This window comes from Sarcophilus harrisii, chromosome 1, assembly GCF_902635505.1.
Source record: "Sarcophilus harrisii chromosome 1, mSarHar1.11, whole genome shotgun sequence".
Lineage (NCBI taxonomy): Eukaryota > Metazoa > Chordata > Mammalia > Dasyuromorphia > Dasyuridae > Sarcophilus > Sarcophilus harrisii.
Window position 1 is genome coordinate 306,778,581 of NC_045426.1, and position 9,867 is coordinate 306,788,447.

A 9,867-nucleotide genomic window follows, 5' to 3' on the forward strand; every position below is an offset into this window, starting at 1 on the left:
GATTTACAAAATATTTTATATGATTAAAGAGGTACCAAGAAGACATCCTATCCCAAATCCCTCTCCATCAGTCGGTTACTGATCTTTGAAATTTCATCACTCTTTTAGGGAACTGCATATACAACAGTGGGCAACTGAGTGGTGCAGTGGATATAATGCTGTCTTTGAGTCAGGAAGGCTCACCTTTTAAGATCAAATTTGGTTTCAGACTATACTCATAATAAGAAACTTGGCGAGTAACAATTCTGTTTGACTCAGTTTCCTCATTTGTGAAATGAGCTAGAAAAGAAAATGTCAAACCACTCTAGTATCTCTACCAAGAAAAACTCAAATGGGATCTCAAGAAATCAGATACAACTTTAAAATGACTGAAACAACAAATAATATATATGTAATACTAACATTTCAAAGCCCTGTTATTGATTAGATACCAAGGTACCAGAAGTAAAGGCCCAAAGGTTGTTTGGCTATCACAATGAATATAAAGTTTGTGCAAACATGCCCACTAACTAAATCTAGAAAACTTAAAATTAGCTAGAAACCTTCCACATTCATTCTAGTATTCACAGGAGTCAATAAAACAGCAGATATCCAAAGTTTCCATCCTTACGCATAAGCACATCCCACATTTACCTTTTCATCAAGCCTATCTTCTCTCAATCTGTCTCTGTCTCTCTTTCTCTCTTACACACATACACACACACACACAAATATACCCTCTCATGACAATGGAGTAATGGAACATCTTATCTTATCTTGCCTTTAATATAAAACAAATTTTATTTTATTTTTAGTCCCAGATTCTCTCCTTTCCTCCCACATTGGGAAGGCAAGAAATACAAAAATTTATATATATGAAGTGCAAAACATTTCCATATTAGCCATGTTCATAAAAAAGAAAGAAAAAATGAAAACTATATTTTATCTGTATGTGTGTAATACATACACACAATTACATATGTATATTGTGTATGTGTATATATTCATTCTGCACTTTGAATTCAGTTCTGTGTCTGGAATTGGATACCATTTTTCATTCTTTGGAACCCTGAATCCTTTAGAATTGTATGGGTCATTGTATTGATCAGATTTACTAAGTATTTCAAAGATAAATCTCTTTTTTTGATTGCTTTTACTATGTAAATTGTTCTACTGATTCTGCTCACTTCCCTTTGCATCACTTAATTTTGCCTTCTCATGTTTTTTCCTGAATCCATTCTCTTCATCTTTTTATAGCACAATAGTATTCCATCATATTCATTTACTATAATTTGTTCAGCCATTCCCCAACTGATGAGTTTCCCCTTAATTTGCAATTCAATGACACTACAAAAAGAGCTGCTATAAGTGTTTTTGTACAAATAGGTCCTTTTCCTTTTTTTTAATATATCTTTAGGATACAGACCTAATAGAGTATTGCTGGGTCAAAGGGCAAAACACAATTTAGTTACTTTTGGGGCATAGTTTCAAATTCTTATTATGGTATAGGTCCCTGAAAATACCTTACTCCAATATCAAGCCTTTTTTAGCTTCATCTCTATGTATAGTATATGTACAGTTTGAACTTAAGGGTGTGTTAGAGCCACTTTAAATCAGCTAGGACAGAGTTGATTGTTAGATTTTCTGTATGTGTCTTTATACTTCAGAAATTTGCAAACATTCCAAGTTAAGGCTGAGCTTATTGTTTTGTTGATGTTCTAAACTTAAGAAAATTATGGAAAATATATCAATGCATATGAAACTGAAAAATGCAAATGAGTAAATTTTTCTGAAGAATTGCAAGCTGGAAGCACTCTTAAGAGTCTAATTAAACCTATTATCTCATGATTCTACAATCCTTTGACTTCCATTTAATTGATGAAGAAACAGTGTGGGAAAAACAAAGATGATTAGAGTTTAAGTTCCCTAATCAATTAAAGAAAATCACAAAACAAAGAATTTTGTCTGAATGGCACCTTTTATGGAAGTACACATGGTCCTAACTTATGTGTACCTTTCTGTATAAAAAAGCCCAGGAAACTCCTCTAATTAGTGCTAAGGGACTAGGCCTACTGCCATGATAATTGGTGACTGAGAATCAGGGTTATACCCCAAGGTTCTATTTGAGGAGCTTATTTTTCCCTCTACACTCTCTCTTACTAATTTTATCAACTCCTATGGGTTTAATTCTCATCTATCACAGAGAGAAACAGAGAGAATCACAGAGAGAAACAAGACAGCAGATAACTGAACTTTTGACTCCTATCAATTACTTATTGGATATTTTTCAAACCAAATGTCCTAGAGACACCTAAAATTAAAGGTGTCCAAAACTAAAATCTCTTCCCCAAAAAAAACCTTCCTTCTTTCAAACTTCCTTGTTTCTATTGAAAGATACCACTATCTGTCCAGTCTTCCAAGTTCATAATGTGGGCTTTATCTTCAACTCCTCACTGTCTCTCCCACCACCTATCTGATCAGTTTGAAAGTTGCACAACTTTCCATTTCTTTTTCCACATCTCTCACATCTGATCTCTGCCCTCTACCCGCACAGTTACAATCTAAGAGGTCTCTTTATCTCAAATCTCTCCACATTATAGGTCATCTTACACACTGCTGACTAAGTAATTTCCTAAAATTTAGGTCTAATAATGTCACCCTTCAACTCAATAAACTCCAGTAGCTCCCTATCATCTCCAGGATCAAATACAAAATCTTTCCTAACCTGACCTTAACACCACTTTTTCCCTCTTTTTACAACTTACCCCGCCCCCATGCTGTTGTACTCTTTGAAGCAGTGACATTAGTCTCTGTACTAGACTAGATACTCCATCTCTTAACTGGGAATTTTTACTGATTGTTCCCCATGTTAAAAATGCTCTTCTCCCTTATCTCCACTTTGTTTATTCCCTAGCTTCCTTCAAATTCTCTCTAAAGTCCCACATACATGAAGCCTTTTCCAACCTCCCTTAACCCCAGCATCTTCCCTCTATTGATTATTTCTAATTAATTCTATATAGAGTTTAATTAAACATAGGTGGGACTTAATTTTTTTTCATTCTTTGAAATCCTAGCACTTAGCACAATGCCTGGCACATAGTAGGCACTCAATAAATGTTCATTGACTGATTGACTGACTGAAAGCATTCAACCAAGACATAACTAAACAGGGAGGCATTTCTACCATACTCATTGTAAGACATGGCTGAGAAAATTATGTCAGGAGGTAGAATAATCATGGGAATTCCAGAGGCAGAAAGAGTAGTGATAAAAGTAGTTTTTGCCTACATCAACCCTACTACCATAGTGACCAGTCCACTTTTTCTTCCTCTGTCAAATTAGATTGAATTAGTCAGAACAGTTTTAAGTACTGGTGACCTAAGTGGTACAGTTTTCCATCAACTGAAACTACTCTGGATAGATCAAAGCCAAACTAAACTAACCAGAATAGTCCTGAATCAGCTAGAACTATTTTCCATTAGGTAAACCAATGGGGGGAAAAAAAGCCAAAATCAGTCCAAACTGATCCCTAGCCCACACAGAATAAAGGCCCTGTGACATTTTATGTCATTGTACTCCATTCCCATCTACAGTGTTTTACACTACCTTATCATGGTAGGAGAATATTTTTTAAATCCCTCTGATTAACCATTTATAGACTATTATTGTCTGTAGGCTGAGAACATCCTCTCCTCTGAGCATCAGCCCTGGAATTTGATGGGGAAAAGATGATCAGAGACAGAAGGCTGGGAATTAAAATTCTACCAAAACCACAGGGGAACTAATGACAAATATGGTCAATCTCTCTTACTAATCAGATTAATTTCTATTTCACCTGCAACATTATTTTGACAATCAAATATCAAGTTCCTGACATCTGCACACCATGAGAGAAGAACATGGGCATCTCCAGCTGTCATCTGGGGGAGATGATTATATCATCAGATCAGTTTCCCTAGGAAACTTCTCTCAAATGGACAACATTCGGAGCTGGGTATAGCCAGGTTTCTTCCCTCCAGCCCATAGTAACTGTCAGTTGCCTTAAAGCCATAAACTGAGATAGATTAAATTTGCCAATCCAGGGGGTGAGACTTCCAATACTACAAACCAAAGCTACAGAAAAATAACAAGTCCCCTCCTCCCCGAGAATAAGATATTAAGAGATACAACTAGATTGCATTCGCCTTAGTCCCTTTTTATAATGTGAGACCTTCTCTCCAGAAGACCCTAAATAAGCATATAAGGGATACTGATAGCAAAGGAGGTTATTTTCTGACCAACTGAATCTTATTTTTCTCCCTATAGAGGACTATAAACAAAATAGCATCTTGTTAAGAGAGAATAGACAACTCTTGATTGATTTTCAATGTCTGAAGGTTTTCCCAAGATTATTGTTCAGCAATTTGCCATCAATCTGTCAACCATCCTTCTCACCACATGAGTAGCCCACATTCTTTTCCTATCACATTATTCTTTTATGAGTTCCTTACTCCTGCTCTTTTTTGGACTTTTTCCATCTTCTTATGAATGATTGCATATCTCTTTTAAGAGGCTCCACAGAGAGTAATTCAGACAGTGAAAGTCTTATTAGAAATGGTCTTGCTTGTTAAACAGCCGAAATATGTGACTGCCAATGAGGAGGAGTTCATGAGTTAGAGGAACATTTTATAAGTGAAGTGCTGGGGACCAGAGCAATGGGGTACCTGGACAATGAGATCCCAGTCCTGGAAGCATGGACAGTGTGATCTTTCTGGTAGGAATCCATATGGAAGCTTTGGGAGCCAGCTTCTAGAAGAGAATAATGAAGGAACAACTTCAGAATATATGCAGACATTTTTGACTGCTGGCTTCCTGGATGGTACTGAAAAAGCTTTTACTTGACTGTTGAACCATAACTGAATGTGCATATTGAATATTTTCTTAGTGGGTTGTATTGAGGCAGAACACAAGGTGAGGCCTCATGAACACATTTGTTAGAAAAACATATCACAACTCCTCCATGCACTCCTTAGTCCTTAATAGGGAGAAGTAGTAGCCATATTCTTTGGATTCATGCATAAATTGGATTTGTGTGAAGCAGAGTTGCACAAAGTCATCAGCTTTCCTCTTTCTTCCAGAGCCACCCCTGTCTGGTAGCAGGACAGAATCAAGATAGCTAGTGATGACTCAAGATGCAGTGAATGACCTTAGTGTCCTCAATGTCTAATCAAGCTCTAAGCGCTCCACAGCATCTGCTTCACCTGCCTTCATGGAGGCTGTTAGAACAAATTGGTCTCAGCCACCCATTCCACCAGGGCAAGTCTCTACATGCTTGTGGTAGACACTGCCTAACTCACCATAGAGTTGGGATCCTTTGGTTACTCTTCACCTGGTTTAGCCCATCTGCCAAAATGGTTTACTAGGATGTGGCCACTGGGCATGCTACAGCTTCTTGAAGCCATAGGTGAGAGTTAGGTGGATCAAGTGGTCACCCAAGGTGGAAAACAGCCCTGCAAAAGGCTTGGCAGCCTCCACGTGGGAGGTATTAGTCTACCCTGAAGTGGATAGAGTTCCAGGTCTGGAATCAAAGCTCATCTTCCCAAATTCAAAACTAGCCTCAGATATTTTCTAGCTGTGAGATATTGGGCAAGTCATAAAAAGTCAGACATGACTGAACAGAAGCATTGCAGTGGTTAAGTTTGATTATCCTCAACTGGTTGTGCAAAGGCACGCACATATGTTGCCCTTATATAACTGAATATATGCCAAGATGTACAAAGTAGATGTGTCCCTGGGGAATTTGTGGCCTACCCTGTATAAGAACAAGGGGCTATGGAAGAAAAATGTTAATCTATCTCTGATACAATTTACATTGTGGTTTATAACTTCTAGCAATTTCATTTTCTTGATGGTTTAAAAGTAGAAAACATATAATTCATGGCTCTCTTGTGTCATGTGCAGTGAAATTTGACATATTCAAAGTAGCTATTCAGTCTGCCTCCCTAATATTTGTATTGTATTTAATGGGCCTATTTTAATTAAACAAAACCTCAGTCCTTTTCAATAATTTTTGGATAAATATATACATACTAACTAGAGGGGGTGAAAAAATGAAATTAATTTAAAATTCTGGTGTGGAAAGCTTTTTTGACAACTACATGTGACAACTTCAATATTTCTCTTTATCTAATTCCCAAATGAAGAAATTATTCTCAAATATAATTTTCAGTCCTACTGTCAGTTGATGCCACATTTTCATAGAAACTTACATCAGAATAATCCCTCTCATTTTTTTTTTTTTGCTGGACTCCATTCAGTATAAACACATACACACACACACACACATACACACACATGCACATATCACACTGTGATTCATGGCTCAGAATCAAAACTCTAGTTTTACATAAATCATGTTCAGTCTTGAGGACTTCTTCCCAAAATATATTTCTGGTCCGTGTTCCCATCTAGTGCTTCCCCTGGAAAATATCAGAAATTGCCTTGTGTTTAGATCTCCACAAAAAGAAAAAGAGAAGGGGGCCTTCAAGTCCCACACAAGGAAAGATCTTATTTAACCTTTAAAAAAGTAAAAACTACAAAAACCTTTAATTCAAGCTTATATACTGTCAAGAGAAACCTCCTTCTCTCTGAAGAATCCCACTTCTCTAAAAACCTACATTCCTCCAAATGTAGAACATCCATTTATATGCCCTACGCAGCTATACACACACACACACACACACACACACACACACACACACGCATAATAAAAAGAACTTGGAGACGCCAGAACTGGCCCACACTTGCAAGTGATCTCTACCTGTCAGGAATTTATATAATCCTCCTTGACTCCCTATGGAAGAAGTGCCTCTATTATTATTCTACTATTACCTATATTATTCTATTGTTACAAGCAGAAGCACCCACACATTTTGGGGACAAATTTGATTTATCTTATCTCAGGGTTTAGGGAAGGCTGGCTTAGTGATTACTTTGGGCTAAAGAAAAGATTCCATGTTAAATGACTGTGGAACTTTTAGCTCCTCTCTTTGAATGTTTCATACATGGGAAAAGCTTCCTTGGGTTTACCTGGATCTTATGTTATGACAAAGTTCTTCTCTTCAGTCCAAAGGAAGAAGCATTAGCTAGTTGTCTGGGATAGAAATTGAAATTCAAACTAAACACAAGTCCCCAAAATGGGCTAAATGGCTCCAGATTCTAATTAGCTGAATTGGCCATTCCATGTTCCAGAAGAAATTGCTTTCTGAAGGTTGTTGTAGTCCATTTGTAATTAAGCTACAGATTTAAGACTGTTTAGCTTAATAAATCAAAATGTAGGTATTTCTCCTGAATGTATTGTCATTTCATCTGCCACTGGAGCTATAATCCCATTCATCTTCTAGCTACCATTTCTTTTCTTCACAGTTTGGTAAAAGAAGAATTTGAAATTCCATGAATGCATTAACAAATCCTGACTGGCATTACTAATCAGAGAAATGCAAATTAAGACAACTATAAGATACCACTACACACCTGTCAGATTGGCTAAGATGACAGGAAAAAATAATGATGATTGTTGGAGGGGATGCGGGAAAACCTGGGACATTGATGCATTGTTGGTGGAGTTGTGAACGAATCCAACCATTTTGGAGAGTAGTTTGGAACTATGCTCAAAAAGTTATCAAACTGTGCATACCCTTTGATCCAGCAGTGTTACTACTGGGATTATATCCCAAAGAGATTATAAAGAAGGGAAAGGGACCTTTTTGTGCACGAATGTTTGTGGCAGCCCTTTTTGTAGTGGCTAAAAACTGGAAACTGAATGGATGTCCATCAGTTGGAGAATGGCTGAATAAATTGTGGTATATGAATATCATGGAATATTACTGTTCTGTAAGAAATGACCAACAGGATGATTTCAGAAAGGCCTGGAGAGACTTACACGAACTGATGCTGAGTGAAATGAGCAGGACCAGGAGATCATTATATACTTCAACAACAATACTATATGATGACCAGTTCTGATGGACCTGGCCATCCTCAGCAACGAGATCAACCAAATCATTTCTAATGGAGCAGTAATGAACTGAACTAGCTATGCCCAGAAAAAGAACTCTGGGAGATGACTAAAAACCATTACATTGAATTCCCAATCCCTATATTTATGCACACCTGCATTTTTGATTTCCTTCACAAGCTAATTGTACAATATTTCAGAGTCTGATTCTTTTTGTACAGCAAAATAACGTTTTGGTCATGTATACTTATTGTGTATCTAATTTATATTTTAATATATTTAACATCTACTGGTCATCCTGCCATCTAGGGGAGGGGGTGGGGGTAAGAGGTGAAAAATTGGAACAAGAGGTTTGGCAATTGTTAATGCTGTAAAGTTACCCATGCATATATCCTGTAAATAAAAGGCTATTAAATAAAAATAAAAAATAAAAAAAAAACAAATCCTGATTGGAAAGGAATCCCATTTGAACAAAATATAAATTATACTTTTTTTAACCAAAATGATGGTACAAGTTGAAGACGACACTCTGAAATTGGACAACCTGACCACTTATGGCTCCACAATTGGCTTACTCAACTGAATAATTTAAGAGATTATTCCTATTTGTTCACCCATTGGAGGTGCTGTTTAAAAAATACTGGGGCGATAGCCATCCTAACTATTGTTTGAATATCTCTGTTTGGGAAGAAATAAGAAGCAAATAAAAGTAGAAGGAGAGTCTGGTTATCTGTTTCCCATATTATTATGAGAGGGGGAAGAAATTGCTTTCTGAAGTCTAAGGTTCTGAGAACTTCACCTTTGAAGAGAAATGCATCTTTTCCATAGTAAGTAGATATGTAAAAAGCTTGCTTTCCTTCTAAAAAAGTGTAGCTTCTTAAAAAAAGCTTAAGCAACCCCTATACATGTATGTGTTCCATGGTTCCCTGTTTTCCCTATAGGTGTGTCTCTTCATATGTGTTTCTTATTGTGCAATTGTAAAGCATGTTACCACTTTGTGTGGTACTTTGTGGACTTTGTGTCCACTCTCCCACTAATGATGTTATGTCTGTTGTTAATTTTGCTTAACTTTTGGGGATGAGAAGAGGCTGATAAATATCTGGAAACATTTGTGGTATCAAAAATAAAAGGCATGAATAAAACATTTTAAAACAAATATATAGTCAAAAGAAATCCAAAATATTTATTCATCAATCAAATGAATAAATTGGACTAGATAATCTCTTTCAGCTTGAATTTCATAATTTAGACTGTCTTCTCTTTCCACGTATTCTTGAGTGTGTTCCTAAGGAATTCAGATTTTTTGGGGGGAGAGGATTATTCTTACTAGGAATATTAAAGGAAAACATTTCTTACTAGGTTATTTTATTAAATGCCTTTATTTTAAACATGTTGTGCCCTTCAAATACATAGTGAAAAGAAATTCAAAGCATTTATTCATCAATCAAATGAATAAGTTGGACTAGATAATCTCTTTCAGCCTGAATTTCATGATTTAGACTGTCTTCTCTTTCCAAGTATTCTTGAGTGTGTTCCTAAGGGATTCTGGGGTTGTTGTTGTTTTTTTTTGGGGGGGCAATATTCTTACTAGGAATATTACTAGGGAAAACATTTCTTACTAGGTTATTTTAGTAAATGCCTTTATTTTAAACATGTTGTGACTTTGGACTAGTAAAAAAAAAAAGTACATTATTGAAAGCTCATGAGCTTTGATTTTAAATAGATGTTTATCCACAGAACATCCTAAACCTGAGGTAGGTAGCTTTTGAGAAGACCAATGTGTGAGAAGGATGGCTGGCCATATAGCAAATTGATAATATGCTGCCTTCCTGGGAAAGCTGAACACATGTTTCCTTATCCTTCTCTGAAGAGTTTCCATCCAATAAAGGTAA

At 36.4% G+C, this 9,867-nt stretch overlaps 1 long non-coding RNA gene across 1 annotated transcript in view; it reads right to left on the bottom strand.

Moving 5' to 3' along the window:
- Positions 1-5,543, bottom strand: part of LOC111719355 — a 63,854-nt gene extending 58,311 nt beyond the window's left edge. The window contains exon 1 of the long non-coding RNA XR_002769528.2: positions 4,683-5,543. This is a non-coding gene — a long non-coding RNA (uncharacterized LOC111719355). The remainder of the gene's footprint in view (positions 1-4,682) is intronic.
- Positions 5,544-9,867: the final 4,324 nt, after the last annotated feature.